Source organism: Cupressus sempervirens, chromosome 2 (assembly GCF_028749045.1).
Source record: "Cupressus sempervirens isolate cs-2001-9-10 chromosome 2, ASM2874904v1, whole genome shotgun sequence".
In the NCBI taxonomy this organism is placed as follows: domain Eukaryota; kingdom Viridiplantae; phylum Streptophyta; class Pinopsida; order Cupressales; family Cupressaceae; genus Cupressus; species Cupressus sempervirens.
In genome coordinates this window covers 30,025,917-30,043,359 of record NC_143119.1, presented here as the reverse complement: position 1 = coordinate 30,043,359, position 17,443 = coordinate 30,025,917, and the positions used below count along the sequence as shown (strand labels likewise).

General features: G+C 33.4%; 1 long non-coding RNA gene across 3 annotated transcripts; it reads left to right on the top strand.

The window, feature by feature from the left end:
- The first annotated feature begins 5,341 nt into the window (after positions 1-5,341).
- LOC149570920 (uncharacterized) lies at positions 5,342-17,134 on the top strand. 3 transcript variants are annotated; one of them, XR_016358375.1, is made up of 4 exons: positions 5,342-5,717; positions 16,003-16,427; positions 16,527-16,679; positions 16,961-17,134. It is a non-coding gene; the product is annotated as an uncharacterized LOC149570920 (long non-coding RNA). The 3 variants fall into 3 exon arrangements; XR_016358374.1 differs by having other exon boundaries at positions 16,524-16,679; XR_016358372.1 differs by having other exon boundaries at positions 16,003-16,679.
- Positions 17,135-17,443: the final 309 nt, after the last annotated feature.

The window sequence follows — 17,443 nt, the reverse complement described above, 5'->3', positions numbered from 1 at the left end:
TTGCTCCTAATAGGGAAGATCATCAATAGCTTGTGGGTATCATCCCCACCCCAGTTTTACTTTCTATCTGGAAGGTTTTTGGGTTACCAAATATTGTGTCAAGTGTTATGAATGTTTTATTGCTTTCAGTCTTTCAAGCATGCAATCAGATCAGATTGATAGATGAAGGATTAATTGGTCATTTGAAGTTAAATTTCTATTATTTCCTGATTCAACCCTCCCCTCCTAGTCACCTAGCCCACCTTAAATTTCTAACACGTCGATATGGGAGAGTACAATATAGATTTTTAGATTCCATACACTCCTATGGGAGACCAGTTGAACACATGAAGCCCTCATCTTCAACTATAACTATTTATGGCACTTTTGTCCAAGCGTTATTCCCTTTAGAAGATGAAAAAGAAGAGCAAGCTAATAGTGATAAGATATATATGAAAGAAGAACCAACTAATGATTTGATACATGCTACACCAATTCCTCCTAAGAAGTATGGAAAAATTTAACAATTTTTTAAAAAGATGGGTTATCCTGGACATGGACCTTTTATAGATGCTAAATAGCTTCTTTTTGAACCCATGATTCATACCAATGGTCGCACAAGCAAAGACACTACTGGCTTAGGATACAATGTTAATGACAATATTCCTATTTATGATCAAGAACCCCCTAAAACTAGCGATTTTGAAGATGAGATTCAGCCCATGGCTACTAATGTTGTAGAGGAATATTTTATCCCTTCTACCTCCATTCTTTCGAGAGAAAATGAGCTACATAAAGATCATAATATTGAGGCTTCCACTTCCATATAACTTAGGTTTGATGAGTTAGACATTGAGGATCCTAATAAAGAATAAAACAAGGAAAATATTACTCTCCTTATAGTTCATGACCAAAGTTTTGACTCAAATGAATACGAGTTGGATGCTCTTTATGTCACATCTCATAAAGTGGGGTTAGTTGTTGTGCATAAGTATACTAATCAAATCAATGTAGTTGACAAGTCTTTTGCAGGGTTTGACAAGTTGGATTCTCAACTTGATTTAGTGGGTTATGATGATACTCTTAGGTCTCATTCCAATTTGAGCACCTTTGAAGATTTTCCTATTGGTCCTAACTTTCTTATCACTAGAGACGACCCCTTTCATATTCACAACCTAGAATCTTCCACTTTGCTATCCCTCGTGCATCTTGATCTCATTGATTGGTCTATTTAAAGTCAACCACCTAAGCTTCCATCTTTTCAAAATGACTATGAGATCACTTACTACCTAAGTTCATGTTACCTTCTAAGCCTAAGCTTAAGATTACTTCTTTAGTCAATTCCTATGATGTGATTTTTAAGACATTTCTTGCTAATAAGGTTATCAACCTAAGTTTAAACCTCCTTCATGGAGAGAGGATCACTTTTGCAGTTACTGCAGGATCAAAGGAAATGATATTAATCATTGTCTCATGCTTAATGATCTATATAAGATCTTATTGATGAAGGAAAAGTTTCTACTTATTGGTTGGTCAAAAAAATTTATCATAAGGCTTTCAAACAATCTCTCCCTAAGTATGAACAAGGGGAAATGTATAATCTAAACAAGACCAATCATGACTTTAAGATCAAAGACATATATACTAACACATACAATGTTATAAAAATGCTCAAACATGTTGATGAAGAACCTAACTCTGATGAGAAATGACCTAAAGTGATCTGGAGAACTATTGATTCCTCCCAACACTTTGCACTAAGTACTTTCATGATGTTGATGACTGAGGTTCCAAAGAAATTCTTGGGTAACTTTATGATAATATATTTGGATTATATTCTAATATTTAGTAATACTAAGGAATAGCATCTTCAGAAAATTAGACAAAGTATTACAATGATTGAAGGAAGAGAAATTACTAACTAATTTAACAAAATGTTCATTCATGCAGGAAGACATTATGTATTTGGGATTTATGAATTTAGGTAATGGTTTGAGAATGGAAACTAAGAAGGTTAAAATAATTTTGGAATGGCCTACACCTAAGAATATGGGTAAGGTAAGATCATTTCATGTTTTGGCTAGTTTGTATGATTTTTTTTTTATAAAGAACTTCAATGTTGTTTGTAATCTATGACCGAGACTATGAAAGCACACAAAAATGATTTCAAGTGTACAGAGTTTTGAGATTTTGAAACAAAAGGTTGTTGAGTTATATGTATTGGCTTTCCTTGATTTCAATAAGGTAGTTAAAGTTGAATGTGATGCAAGTGGTAGTTCAATAAGAGTTGTTTTAACTCAGGAAGGTGAATTGGTTGCTTTCTTTAGTGAGAAATTGAAATATTCTAAAAGGAAGTATTATGTAAACCTATTGATTTTTTCAATGAGAAATTAAATAATGCTAAAAGAAAGTATTATGTTATGATCAAGAGTTATATACAACTATTCAAGCTTTGAAGAAGTGGATACATTATTTGAACAAGCTAATACCAAAGTCTTCTTCATCTAAGAAAACATCTACCACTTATGATCTTGTGAACTAATTGCAACACACTCCGACTCAAATATCTATTTTTGAGTTGCTAGAGTTATCTCCTTTGCATAAGGAGATCCTAACCTTTTCTGAAGAAGATGACAAAGAACTTAGTCACTCACATAAACTTGCATTGCATATTGAATTCTAAATCTATCATACCTACGTTAGAAAAGTGTTAATAGACAATGATGCAGGGCTAAATATTATTTTCTTTAAAATTGTTTAACAATTGGGTCTCTCTAAATTTACTATTAATCCTAGATGCAAAATCATCACTATCAAAGCTTATGATGAAGTTAAAAGCTCCTCTAAAGATCTTATTGTGTTAACTATTACTATCGATCCTGTGGAAAAATATGTGGTATCCTAAGTTCTTTACAATCAACACTTATTGTTATAAAACTTTGTTATGAGAAAAATTAGTTTGATTTTATAAAGTTGAAGAAGCATGAGCACCTTGCACCCAATTTAGTTCCTTTTTTTTTTTTTTTAACCTAATTTGTTACTAACAAAGAAGATTTGAGATATACTTTATAGCTAATTATGACTTAGTACATTACCAATTTCTTCAATTTGGTAATTTGTAGTGGACAAGTCTCACAAATATGAGAAACATCTTTTTTTTTCTTAATCTAGTTACTTATATATGAGATATCTTATATATAAGTAAAATGTGTCACCTATCACTTTCTCGCTTATCATTTGTTAATGTCGCTTATTGTAATGCCATTTATAGAAATAAAAATTTGAAACATCGTTATAATAACTAACATTTTTAAATATCACTTATAGAAATGTTGTTTAGAGAAATGAAATTTTGAAACACCATTTTTATAAGTGACAAACATACGAGTATAAGTCACTTCATATATGAAACTATTGTAAATGACAACTGTAATTTGTATAAATCAATTATTTCTAATAGATATTTTATAAGAGATGATTGTATAAGTAACATTTTCATAACTAACATTTGTATAAGTATAGAAATGAAATTTTGAAACACCATTCAATAACTAACATTATTAAATCTCGTTTATTGAAATGTCATTTAGGGAAATGAAATTTTGTAACACCATTCAATAACTAACATTATTAAATCTCATTTATTGAAATGTCATTTAGAGAAATGAAAATTTGAAACAACATTATAATAAAAAGGATATAATTACGCTGTTACATCTAAATCTAGAAAACTTCATCAAATAAATTTCGACAAAAAAAACACATGACAAAATTCCTGTTGAGAAGCGATAAAGCCATACCCACAAACCAAAGTTCCTTTGCGACAATCGCACAATCTACAAGATTGCACCTCATCCCATAGCTCCTGTATACTTTCCCAAATGCATTCAAATAAACAAACTAAACTTTGCAAGCTCACATAAAATAGAATAAGCAAATGGAAGGAGAAAAATATAGAAAATCAACTGACTAATGAGCATTGAATTTAAATAAAGAGTCTGTCAGCACATTAATGTAAACCTGATGATGATAGTACATAAAATTTATTGCTTATCCAGTAAGGTTCTCTCTAATTTTACTAATTTTCTTAACACTAAAATTAATTTTTTCATTGTCTTTTTTGTTCAGGTCCAATCAAATTTAAAATAAATAGTAATATTCTAATTTCTTAAATGTAATAAAATTAGTAGATTTTGTAAGTATGACAAAGATTTAAACCAATTTAAAATATGATTGGCGAAAGCTAATAGGGGAGAGGACCCAGTACTTGAACAGGTTCCAATGGTTGTGATAGAAATTGTTCATTTGATACCTATACTTACTGACTTAATGTCCAACTTTTTTGACAAAATTGTATGAATACTTGTGATTTTAAAGTTGTTAGTACATTGATGATTACACAAAATTGAATGAAAATGTACCCTTTGTTCTAAAAAGTAACCAACGATGTGATGCCACATCAACTGTGCAACTATGGATACCCTTTTTGCACAATCAATGGTCTCACTTTTTATTTGGGCCATTTTGGACAACTTGGCAAAAAGCATGCTGATGTGGCATCATATTTGATGATGTGGTTCTGAAACCTTAGTTATAAGCAGGGGACTTGCCAAGTAAGTTGTTGTAAAAAAATTGGAGTGATTTGAAATTTTCACATAGGATTTTGAGAAGCGTGAAGTTAGGGTGCTCAAGTATCGGGTCCTCTCCCCTAGTAGATGCATTGAATGAAAACAATAGTTACAAAGATGAAACTAATAACTAACATTGTGATGTGAATATCAGGATTTAACTGTGTGATTCTGAGTCAAACTCAATGACCCATCTTTCATCACTTGTGTCCGCAATGACCTTTTCTAATCTGAATTTGTTTCGTCTCTTTGACTGCTATGGATGGCTTGAATCTCTTATTTTCTATCACTTTCTCTCAAGGTGCTCTTGCGTAGTTGCTTTTTTAATTTTATTATTATTAGTAATATTTTAATTGTTATATTTACTAGTTTTTTAATCGCTTTTTTAATCATCGAATGTCTCAGAGGGATGGATTGGACAAATGGAATTTCCACTAGGGAGGAGAAAACCTCTAATGAATTCTGGTATGAGGAAACGAGTAGCTTCCAGCAGTACATCAAGTGCTAAGTGTTCCATTTATTCTCATGAGAGATGGATTCATGTTGAATCACTACTCATGAAACATGGGTCATCGAGTTTGACTCAAAATCACACAGTTAAATCCTAATATTCACATTACAATTTGACTTGTTGTGGAAATTATCTCCTAGTTATCAATTAATAACTAACATATTTAAATCTTCCTTATAGAAATGTCATTTAGAAAAATGAAATTTTGAAACGCATTTTTTTCGAAAAATATCAAGCGTTTAGGCTACAGCTCAATTTAGTCAGAGCCCAAATTTGTCGGAGATATTCGGAGGGTTCTTCTTCGCCTGCGTAGCTCCTCTTTTCTTCTTCGGCTCTGCGGAGCTCCTCTTTTCTGCATAATCTAAGAGTTTTATATACAAACACGTTGGAGGACTGTGCTATTAGAGAGATGGAGTATAGCCGGCAAGGGAAAAATGACTCAGTGGGGGAGATTCCATCGACTGGAGAAAGAGCTCAAGGAAGTTTTTGCAGGAAAAATGAAAGAGAAGACACTGTCGGCTGGTGAAAGAGGGAGTGTGCAAGGAGAAGACGTTGTTGGCTTGTGTTAGAGGAAGTGTACAAGGATCTGAGCAATCCAGGTTCCCTTTTTCTTTGTTCTCTGGAAATCTCAATAAATGTATTGAATCCTAAGATGTTGCATAGCTTATTGTTTCTAGTTTGCGTGGGGTCTATGAAGTAAATAGAGAACATAAAACTCACAACACTCATTTATTTTCATACGTTTTGTTTTGGGCTAAGCATGCCAGTAGAAAGTTTTGGACATAATTGCTAAATGTGTAATCATATCTTATGTTGTAGACTGTTTGACACTTTTTTTCTTGTTAAGTTATGTTTGCCACTCCATATAATTATGGAGAGTTTTTCTGTGAAATCGATTTCTTCTGAGAATTTGATGTCCTTTGTGAAGTCAATGTCTCCTGTGAATCGATGCTTCTTGTGTAATCGGTGTCTGCTGTGAGAATGGGTGAAAAATTAAACTTAGCATTTTATATTATGGTCAACCCCCTTTTTACCAAACTTTTTGGGGAAGCATGATAGAGCACAGAATCAGCAGTTGGGTAGAGGGCGAAGCGAAAAGGGCAAGAGGGCAAGTAGGTTTCAAAACTAGGCATTCCACCATTGACCATTGCATCAATAGAGAAAATATGGGATTATCAAGGGGAGGAAGCCTATTGCTGCTTTGTAGACTTTAAGAGAGCCTTTGATACGGTACCTAGGGACAATTTTTGGAACAAAACGATATAATTGGATATCGTCAACAAGTATAGAGCAATGGTGCACAGACTATATGATACACTTAGAGCCAAAATCAGAACCAATGAGGGCATGTTCGAATATTTTTGGTAGTGGCATTGCGGTTAAGTAGGGATGTCTATTATTTCCAACCTTGGTTGGGTTATACATTGATAAATTAGAAACTTGGTTAAGCAATATGGATGGGGAACATGTGCATCAAGCAGGATATGTGGTGAAACTTTTTTTGTACGTGGATAACCTTATTTTAATTTAAAAGATGGCTCAAAGTTTGAGAGATCACTTAAGGGCCTTAGAGTGTTTTTTACAAGAGGTTGGGATGCATGTGAACATTACCTAAACCAAAATCATGATTTTCTCTTTAAGGAGAAAAGAAATGCCCAATATTTTCATTTTTGAAGGCATCCCGCTAGAAATTGTGAAGGAATACAAGTATCTTGGTATAGATTTTTACTATAAACTAAGCTGGGAAACAATCAATGTTCTATGTTGCCTCACTAATGCTTATTCAAAAGGAAACTATCTTCCCTATGAACAAATGCTGGAGAAAACATATCAAGTATGCTGGAAACTTGACACTTATGAAAATTAGAACTTAACTTTTCCAAATCTCTTCCTACAATCTTGGTTTTGCAACTCATATAGAGCCTCTCACGTGCTTAGAACCGACAACCAAGCTTTAGCCATCCTCATAATCACCAATGTAATGTGATTTTTAGTGTGAAAGATGTAATTTCTTCGATTTGATTCCTTTTTGTCTCTTATTTAAATCTTTTGATGGAGAAGATTTAAATATTTTGGCAACTCTAAATTTGTGCTATATCACTGTATATTTCAGGTTCATGCTTATCCAACTGTCCCTTGTTTCCTTATCTGTTATTAACTGTTTTGCAGGTACCAAATGATTTGAATCCAATGTAAACTTTACCAGATGAATTTTGACCAATAAAGCAAGTTCAAGTCTCCAAACTTGAGTTGCACAAAAATGCAAGATAATACTCTAATATTGTTAGTAAGAGCATTTAGAGTGAAGGACACACTTGAAAATGTAGTTCTAGCCAATAGCAAACTGCGTAACTCAGTGGATTCATATTTTATTTTCTTTAAGTAATTGTCAATATTAACAGAGGGAAGGAATGTGGAGTTTTTCTCCAAAGGTGCTTGTTGTGCCATGTATTTCATAAAATTGAACTGATTATGCAATGTATTTCAAATAATTGCTATATAGGCCATGTCTTTGTGTTAACAAAATAAATTTGGGAGAACACAACATGATTAGGGAAAAGGTGCTTTATGATGGATACCAAATTGGATATGGAAGGTAGAACTAGAGGCTACATTATCATCAGTTGATCAACTATGATTGACTAACGCATACAATTTAGAAATGCAGTTACAATACTTACAAAATGTCGCTTATGATATTCTATGTATATGTGTCTTATATTAGTGTCATTTAATATATATCGCTTATACTCCTATCGTTGTCGCCCTGAAAATGTCGATTATGAAAATGTCATTCTTTATGTATGTATTTTATAAATAGTAACACTTTATCAGTGACGTATTTATTTCAAAAATAGTGACACTTTTATAAGCAACATATTTATTTCCAAAATAGTGACACTTTTATAAGTGACATATTTATTTCCAAAATAGTGACACTTCTATAAGCGACATAGTTATAGAATGTCGTGAGCGAGATTTGTATAGAATGGTATAAGCGACATTTTACAAGGGACACTTTGATAACCGACATGTATAGAATGATATAAGAAAAAATTTACATGACATTTCTATAAGCAACAATGAGTGTAATAATCGACATTTTATAAGTGACACTTGTATAAGAGACATTATTATAGAATGATACAAGGGACAATACTATAAGCGATGACGATATAAACTATACAATGAAGTCTATATCACTTATACCATTCCATAAACATGTCAGTTATAAAAGTGTATTTGTTGCCAACTAATTAGAATTTTTGCAACGAACTGACATCTCGGGCCAAGCTATTGCACATTCAAAAGTAAAAAAGCCTACTTGCATCTCAAAATGGTGGAACCATGGATCTTGTCAAGTTGAAATATCATGAAGGGAAATCAGAAGTATTCGTGACCCCTTAGTAAGCAATATGTTTCAGTTTGCTGTTTAGATGCATCTTGGGTTTCATGTCCTCCCCTTTGGTTATAGTTACAAGCTGTATTACAAGCTATACAGTTTATGCTTCAGCTAGGTCATTTCCACTATAGAAGTCTTTGAATTTTTTCAAGTGCTTTGACTTCAATGATTGGACACTTAGAGATATTATGGCGAACTTCATATTTTGGATGCATCATATTGCTTTAAGATAACAATGAAGGTTAATTTCTTTCTTGTTTTCTTTTTATATTTAGTGAAACGAGTTTAAGTAGAGAGTCTTTGTGGTCAATAAGTGAAATCTTCATATCTAAGGATTGCTGGTTATCTTTATTTGTGGGTTCAACATTAACATGATGCACCAGCATTGCCAAAGCATTAACATGATGCACTGGTAACATTATAAATGGGTGTGGGAAATGAAAGCCTTGATCTATAAGTGGTTTTTATTGATTATTGCTCTATATGCTATTTTATATAAAACTAAAGTTTAGAGAGGCTGGTATTTTAAAACTTATGGAAAGGCCAGAATTCTAAAATGGCCTATGCTTATTCTTGTGTATAATATTACAGAGCTAAAATGCTTTATAAAAAATATTTATTTTCTCTTTACCTTGGTATGTTGGGTGTGCAAACTATGACATTGTATACTCATGCAACACTTCTTAAAGTAGAGACAGTCTATGATTGCCTTGGTTGATTGCTCATTTTAATTATTGCTTGCACTAGTGTGTTGAGACTTGGTGGGACACTTGTGGAGTTGATTATCTGAGTTTGTCTTAGGCTTTCCAAGTGTGTGGTGAAGATTGGTTACAAAATGTAGCGAATCGTATATTGGTTCCTTGATATTTCCTCATATGTTTGACTGTATGTACACCTTTTAGCATCCCACAACAACATGTCAATCTCCTAAAAACCATTAGGATAATACTAATTCCATCAACCCTCACCATTCACTATTAAAGGCTTCAACAACACCTCATCATTATGACTATCCTATTCCTTTCCAAACAGGACTTCACACTTGACCAAACTCTTAGTTCCTATGGTTCTAATCCCCCCTCCATTCCTGACTTTGCCCACACCTTATCTCCTTACTTGACACTCTACCTACACTTGTTCTTCCAACCAAGAACCAACATTCACTGTTTTTACTGACAAACTGTCATAACACTGCCCTTGCTTGCAGAAAGTCAATTTGACTCGCTTCCTATCATTCCCAAACCATCACACTGTGCAAAACACTTACTGATATCCCTCTCAACACTTAAAGCACTTCCCAAGACTGTTTTGCATGGACAAAGTCACGTTTACCCCTTGTCTGTCAGCAAACTCTTAACTCTGTGACAGTTTCATCATACCTTTCATCGATCCATTTCACGTCGATCTCTGTGCATAGCATCTTGCAACCTTAAGGACAGTTAATATAGACATTTCTGTCTCCCTACGAAACATGGGGTTTTGATTTTAGTGAACTCAAAAGATCTCACATTTTATGTGCTCACTACATACCTTAAAGAAGGGTTTTGATAGTTATTCTTTGAATTCCAATATCTCTATTAAAAATTAACCAAATGCAGACCCACAAGTGTCAAAAAGGAGTGAAATTCAATGTTCTACGTTGCCTTACTAATGCTTATTCAAAAGGAAACTATCTTCCTTATGAACAAACGCTGGAGACTACTGTTTTAACTGTCCAAACATATCAAGTATGCTAGAAACTTGACACTTGTAAAAATTAGAACTTATCTTTTCCAAATCTCTTCCTCAAATGTCAGTTTTACAACTCATATAGAGCCTTTCATGTGCTTAGAACAAACAAGAAAGCTTTAACCATCCTCATAATCACCAATCTAATGTGATGTTTAGTGTGAAAGATGTAATTTCCTCGATCTGTTTCCTTTTTGTCTCTTATTTAGATCTTCTGATGCAGAAGATTTAAATATTTTGGCAGCTCTAAATTTGTGCTATATCACTGTATATTTCAGGTTCATGCTTGTCCAACTATCCAACCGATTGTAAAACCATATGGTCATTTTTTTGTATCAAGTGCCTAAGTTTGAAATTCATTTGGATCCCTTGTTTCGTTCTGTTATTAACTATTTTGCAGGTACCAAATGATTTGAATCCAATGTAAACTTTACCAGATGAATTTTGAGCAATAAAGCAAGTTAAAGCCTCCAAACTTGAGTTGCACAAAAATGCAAGATAATACTCTGATATTGTTAGTAAGAGCATTTAGAGTGAAGGACACACTTGAAAATGTAGTTATAGCCAATAGAAAACTGCGTAACTCAGTGGATTCATATTTTCTTTTCTTTAAGTAATTGTCAATATTAATAGAGGGAAGGAACGTGGAGTTTTTCTCCAAAGGTGCTTGTTGTGCCATGTATTTCATAAAATTGAACTGATTATGCAATGTATTTCAAATAATTTCTATATAAGCCATGTCTTTGTGTTAACAAAACAAATTTGGGAGAGCACAACATGATTAGGGAAAAGGTGCTTTACGATGGATACCAAATTGGATATGGAAGGTAGAACTAGAGGCTACATTATCATCAGTTGGTCAACTATGATTGACTAACGCATACAATTTAGAGATGCAATTACAATACTTACAAAATGTCGCTTATGATATTCTTTACATATGTGGCTTATATTAATGTCATCTAATCAATATCACTTATACTCCTATCATTGTCACTCTGAAAATGCCTATTATGAAAATGTCATTCTTACGTATGTCTTTTATAAATAGTGACACTTGTATAAGCGACTATGTATTTCCAAAATAGTGACACTTCTATAAGCGACATAGTTATAGAATGTCATAAGCGAGATTTGTATAGAATGGTATAAGCGATATTTTGTAAGGGACACTTTGATAAACGATGTGTATAGAATGATATAAGCAAAAATTTACATGACATTTCTATAAGCGACAATGAAGTGTAATAATCGACATTTTATAGGTGACACTTGTATAAGAGACATTATTATAGAATGATACAAGGGACAATACTATAAGTGATGATGATATAAACTATACCATGAAGTCTATATCAATTTTATCATTACATAAACATGTCAGTTATATAAGAGTATTTGTTGCCAACTAATTAGAAGTTTTGTGATGAATCGACATCTTGGGCCAAGCTATTGTACATTCAAAAGTAAAATAGCCTACTTGCATCTTGAAATGGTGAAACCATGGATCTTATCAATATGTTTCAGTTTGTTGTTTAGATGCATCTTGGGTTCCATTTCCTCCCCTCTGGTTATAGTTACAAGCAGTATTACAAGCTATACACTTTATGCTTCAGCTAGGTCATTTCCACTATAGAAGTCTTTGAATTTTTTCAAATGCTTTGACTTCAATGATTGGACACTTAGAGATATTATGGCAGTTTGTATAGATCTTCATATTTTGGATGCATCATACTGCTTTAAGATATCAATGAAGGTTAGTGAAACGAGTTTAAGTAGAGAGTCTTTGTGGTCAAGAAGTGAAATCTTGATATCCAAGGATTGCTGGTTATCCTTATTTGTGGGTTCAATATTAACATGATGCACCAACATTGCCAAAGCATTAACATGATGCACTGGTAACATTATAAATGGGTGTGGGAAATGAAAGCCTTGATCTATAAGTGGTTTTTATTGATTTTTTTCTCTATATGCTATTTTATATAAAACTAAAGTTTAGAGAGGCTGGTATTTTAAAACTTATGGAAAGGCCAAAATTCTAAAATGGCCTATGCTTATTCTTGTGTATAATATTACAGAGCTAAAATTCTTTATAAAAAATATTTATTTTCTCTTTACCTTGGTATGTTGGGTGTGCAAACTATGACATTGTATACTCATGCAACACTTCTTAAAGTAGAGATAGTCTATGATTGCCTTGGTTCACTACTCATTTTAATTATTGCTTGCACTAGTGTGTTGAGACTTGGTGGGACGCTTGTGGAGTTGATTATCTAAGTTTGTCTTAGGCTTTCCAAGTGTGTGGTGAAGATTGGTTACTAAATGTAGCGAACCGTATATATGTCCCTTGATCTATCCTCATATGTTTGACTACATGTACACCTTTTAGCATCCCATGAAAACATGTCAATCTCCTAAAAACCATTAGGATAATACTAATTCCATCAATTCTCACCATTCACTATTAAAGGCTTCAACGACATCTCGTCATTATGACTGTCCTATTCCTTTCCAAACAGGACTTCCCACTTGACCAAACTCTTAGTTCCTATGGTTCTAATCCCCCCTCCATTCCTAACTTTTTCCACACCTTATCTCCTTGACACTCTACCTACACTAGTTCTTCCAACCAAGAACCAACATTCACTGTTTTTACTGACAAACTGTCATAAAATTGTCCCTGCTTGCAGAAAGTCAACTTGACTCACTTCCTATCATTCCCAAATTGTCACACTGTGCAAAACACTTTCTGATATCCCTCTCAATACTTAAGGCACTTCCAAGACTGTTCTGCATGGACAAAGTCATGTTTACCCCTTGTCTGTCAGCAAACTCTTAACTCTGTGATAGTTTTGTCATACTTTCCATGGATCCATTTCACGTGGATCTTTGTGCATAGCGTCTTGCAACCTTAAGGACAGTTAATATAGACATTTCTATCTCCCTACGAAACATGGGGTTTTGATTTTAGTGAACTCAAAAGATCTCACATTTTACGTGCTCACTACATACCTTAAAGAAGGGTTTTGATAGTTATTCTTTGAATTCCAATATCTCTATTAAAAATTAACCAAATGCAAACCCACAAGTGTCAAAAAGGAGTGAAATTCAATGTTTTACGTTGCCTTACTAATGCTCATTCAAAAGGAAACTATCTTCCCTACGAACAAATACTGGAGACTACTGTTTTAACTGTCAAAACATATCAAGTATGCTGAAAACTTGACACTTGTAAAAATTAGAACTTATCTTTTCCAAATCTCTTCCTATAATCTCGGTTTTGCAACTCATATAGAGCCCTTGAGGTGCTTAGAACCAACAAGCAAGCTTTAACCATCCTCATAATCACCAATGTAATGTGATGTTTAGTGTGAAAGATTGATGGAGAAGATTTAAATATTTTGGCAGCTCTAAATTTGTGCTATATCACCGTATATTTCAGGTTCATACTTGTCCAACTGTCTAACCGATTTTTAAACCATATGGTCAATTTTTTGTATCAAGTGCTTAAGTTTGAAATTCATTTGGATCCCTTGTTTCGTTATCTGTTATTAACTATTTTGCAAGTACCAAATGATTTGAATCACACGTAAACTTTACCAGCTGAATTTTGAGCAATAAAGCAAGTTCAAGTCTCAAAACTTGAGTTGCAAAAAAATGCATGCTAATACTCTAATCTTTTTAGTAAGAGCATTTAGAGTGAAGGAAACACTTGAAAATGTAGTTATAGCCAATAGAAAACTACTTAACCCAGTGGATTCATATTTTATTTTCTTTAAGTAATTGTCAATATTAACAGAGAGAAGGAACATGGAGTTTTTCTCCAAAGGTGCTTGTTGTGCCATGTATTTCATAAAATTGAACTGATTATGCAATATATTTCAAATAATTGCTATATAAGCCATGTTCTTGTGTTAACAAAACAAATTTGGGAGAGCACAACATGATTAGGGAAAAGGTGCTTTATGATGGATACCAAATTGGATATGGAAGGTACAACTAGAGGCTACATTATCATCAGTTGGTCAACTATGATTGACTAATGCATACAATTTAGAGATGCAATTACAATATTTACAAAATTTTGCTTATGACATTCTATACTTATGTCGCTTATATTAGCGTCATTTAATCAATATCGCTTATACTCCTATTGTTGTCGCTCTGAAAATGTCGATTATGAAAATGTCATTCTTTACGTATGTCTTTTGTAAATAGTGACACTTTATTAGCGACATATTTATTTCAAAAATAGTGACACTTTTATAAGCGACATATTTATTTCCAAAATAGTGACACTTTTATAAGCAACATATTCAGTTCCAAAAAAGTGACACTTCTATGAGTGACATAGTTATAGAATGTCATAAGCAAGATTTGTATAGAATGGTATAAGCGCCATTTTATAAGGGACACTTTGATAACCGACATGTATAGAATGATATAAGAAAAAATTTACATGACATTTCTATAAGCAACAATGAGTGTAATAATCGACATTTTATAAGTGACACTTGTATAAGAGACATTATTATAGAATGATACAAGGGACAATACTATAAGTGATGACGATATAAACTATACCATGAAGTCTATATCACTTATATCATTCTATAAACATGTCAGTTATTAAAGTGTATTTATTGCCAACTAATTACAAGTTTTGCAACGAATTGACATCACAGGCCAAGCTATCGTACATTGAAAAGTAAAATAGCCTACTTGCATCTTGAAATGGTGAAACCATGGATCTTATCAAGTTGAAATATCATGAATGGAAATTAAAAGTATTTGTGTCCCCTTAGTAAGCAATATTATAATCTTGGAATGTTCTTTATTCAAGAAAATGGATTTGTGCACTTGAACAAAAGATCAAGATCTTTTTAATGATTTTACCTCTATGGTTTTCTAATACTCAATCATTGTTGATTGTATAGTCATTGAAAATCTGTGATTTAGTTGTTTAGATGTACTTGGAGCATATTACTATCTCAAAGCTCTTCTATGTCCTTTGTCTTAAATGTACTCGTGATCAATACATCAGTTCATGTGTGATAATTGATTGTTTTAGTTGCATGATGTTGTTCTTTTTATGATATGTTTCTTGTTTGCCAGTTACGTTGCTTGAGTGCTTCATTGGGAGTTTTCTCTTTTAATTTGCAAATAATAGAAAATATAGAAAATATCCAGGTAAGCAAATGTTTGATTTATTCTTTTTTCCTTTTGAATTATGTCTGCATTCATGCTAATTTTTTAAGAATATTATCTGGATGATTGATTTTTTCGGTTTTTAATTGAGCATTGACTTAAGGGTAATAGGAAAAATGTTATTGAAGAGGCAAACATAGATGGGCAGCCTAGTACCCATAGCGAGGTGAGATATATTTTCAATTGTAAGAACAATAATAAAAATATCATTAATCTCAAATGTTATTGGCTGTAATTATAGTGTTGAAAACATTGTAATGTTGACTTCTACTAAGTTTGAGTGAACTTAATTTTACAAAATCATTATGTTAATTTGCACCTATGTGCTCAGAAGAAATGTGTGCAAAGTCAATAATAGTTCCTTGAGAACAAAGTTCTGTTTTCTCATTTTGTTAATGAAATTTTCAGATTCATAGATTGTGAATGTATCTTGACTATTTTCCTAATGTATTATTATTTAATGTGGAGATTGTTTTTTCAGCTTGAAAATGAGTATTGGTATATAGCTATTGGAAATCGCTGATATTATTTTTGCAATTTTGAAGGATGTGAAGGCAGAGAAGGTCTGCAATGGTGCAAAGGAAGACTCAATGATCACAGAAGGGAAAAACATAAATGCCCACCTATTCCCAATGATAAACGGGGAAAAGGTGCAAGGGGAGCTCCTTTACAGAGACCTCCTTGACCAAAACCACCTCATCCCATTGTGGTCTCAAGGAGGCACAAAAGAGATACTTTTGACCTTGCTCAATGCCATAAGGTTTACCTTAACTCCTTGAAAGGGTCAGCTCGCATGCTTGATGGCAAGAAAAAATATGAAGATGTCTTAGACGTACTCAAGAAAATGGTTGATGAATGATTTGCTGAGTATCATGCTAAGAGTAAAGCACAACGCGAGGAGGAGGCACAACCAGAAGCCTCAACTAATGAAGGCCAGAATGAGGAGGGCACTCTAGCATCTATTGGCCTTGTAATCCATCACTAATATTTTTATTATTATGCTCATACATATATTGTTAATTGAGTTGCATTCTTATTATATTGATATGTTGAGTATCTTGCTAAGTAGCAAGCACAGTTTGAGGAGGAAGTGCAGCCAGAAGCGCCAACCAATGAAGGCCAGAGTGAGGATCCGCAAGCACAATTTGAGGAGGAAGTGCAGCTAGAAGCTCCAACCAATGAAGGCCGGAATGAGGAGTCCATTCTAGCACCTGGTGGCCTTGTAATACATCTCTATTCTTTTTATTATTATGCTCATACATATACTATTAATTGAGTTGTGTTCTTATCATATTGCATGCTTTATGTTTTATATTTTAAAGTCATTCTCACAAGGAGGAATGAAGAGACTGTATACTGTATGTTTTTTACTCACTTTTTCCTCGGAACATAAAAATCAGTTCCCAACATAAAAATGATGTCTTACTCGACTTCCAAGAACATGTTGTGGCCTCTGTGGTAATTGGTTGTGTTACTTATCTTTGTGCTCTTTTTGGTTTGTAGGAGCAACAGTTGGAGATTCTTCATGTGGAATCAGTTGTCACTCCCACTCCTATGGTAAAACGGTTCAGCAAAAGATTGAGGAAGGAGATGGAGGACACAAAGGAGGTGGAGGAGAAGACAAAGAAGAGGAAGGTGGAGCAAAACAAGACAAAAATAGTTGAGAAGAACAAGGGAAGGGGAAGGGGAAGGGGGAATGAGAAAGAAAGGGGGAGGGGAAGCGAAAGGGGAAGGGGAAGGGGAAACGGGAGAGAAAGGGGGAGGGGAAGGGGGAAGGGAAGGAACATATAATTCTTTCAATTCAAATGTTGGGACTTAGTACTGCTTTATGTTATTTTACGTTTACTGCTTTATGTTTTCTCCATCAATTTCAATATCTTTATGACTCATTTTACAAGATTTTCTAATTTTATAATATGTTGGTGTAATTTTTAGCTTTTCAGCTTTATGATTAACTTCACATTTCTTGTATACAGTAAATGTATT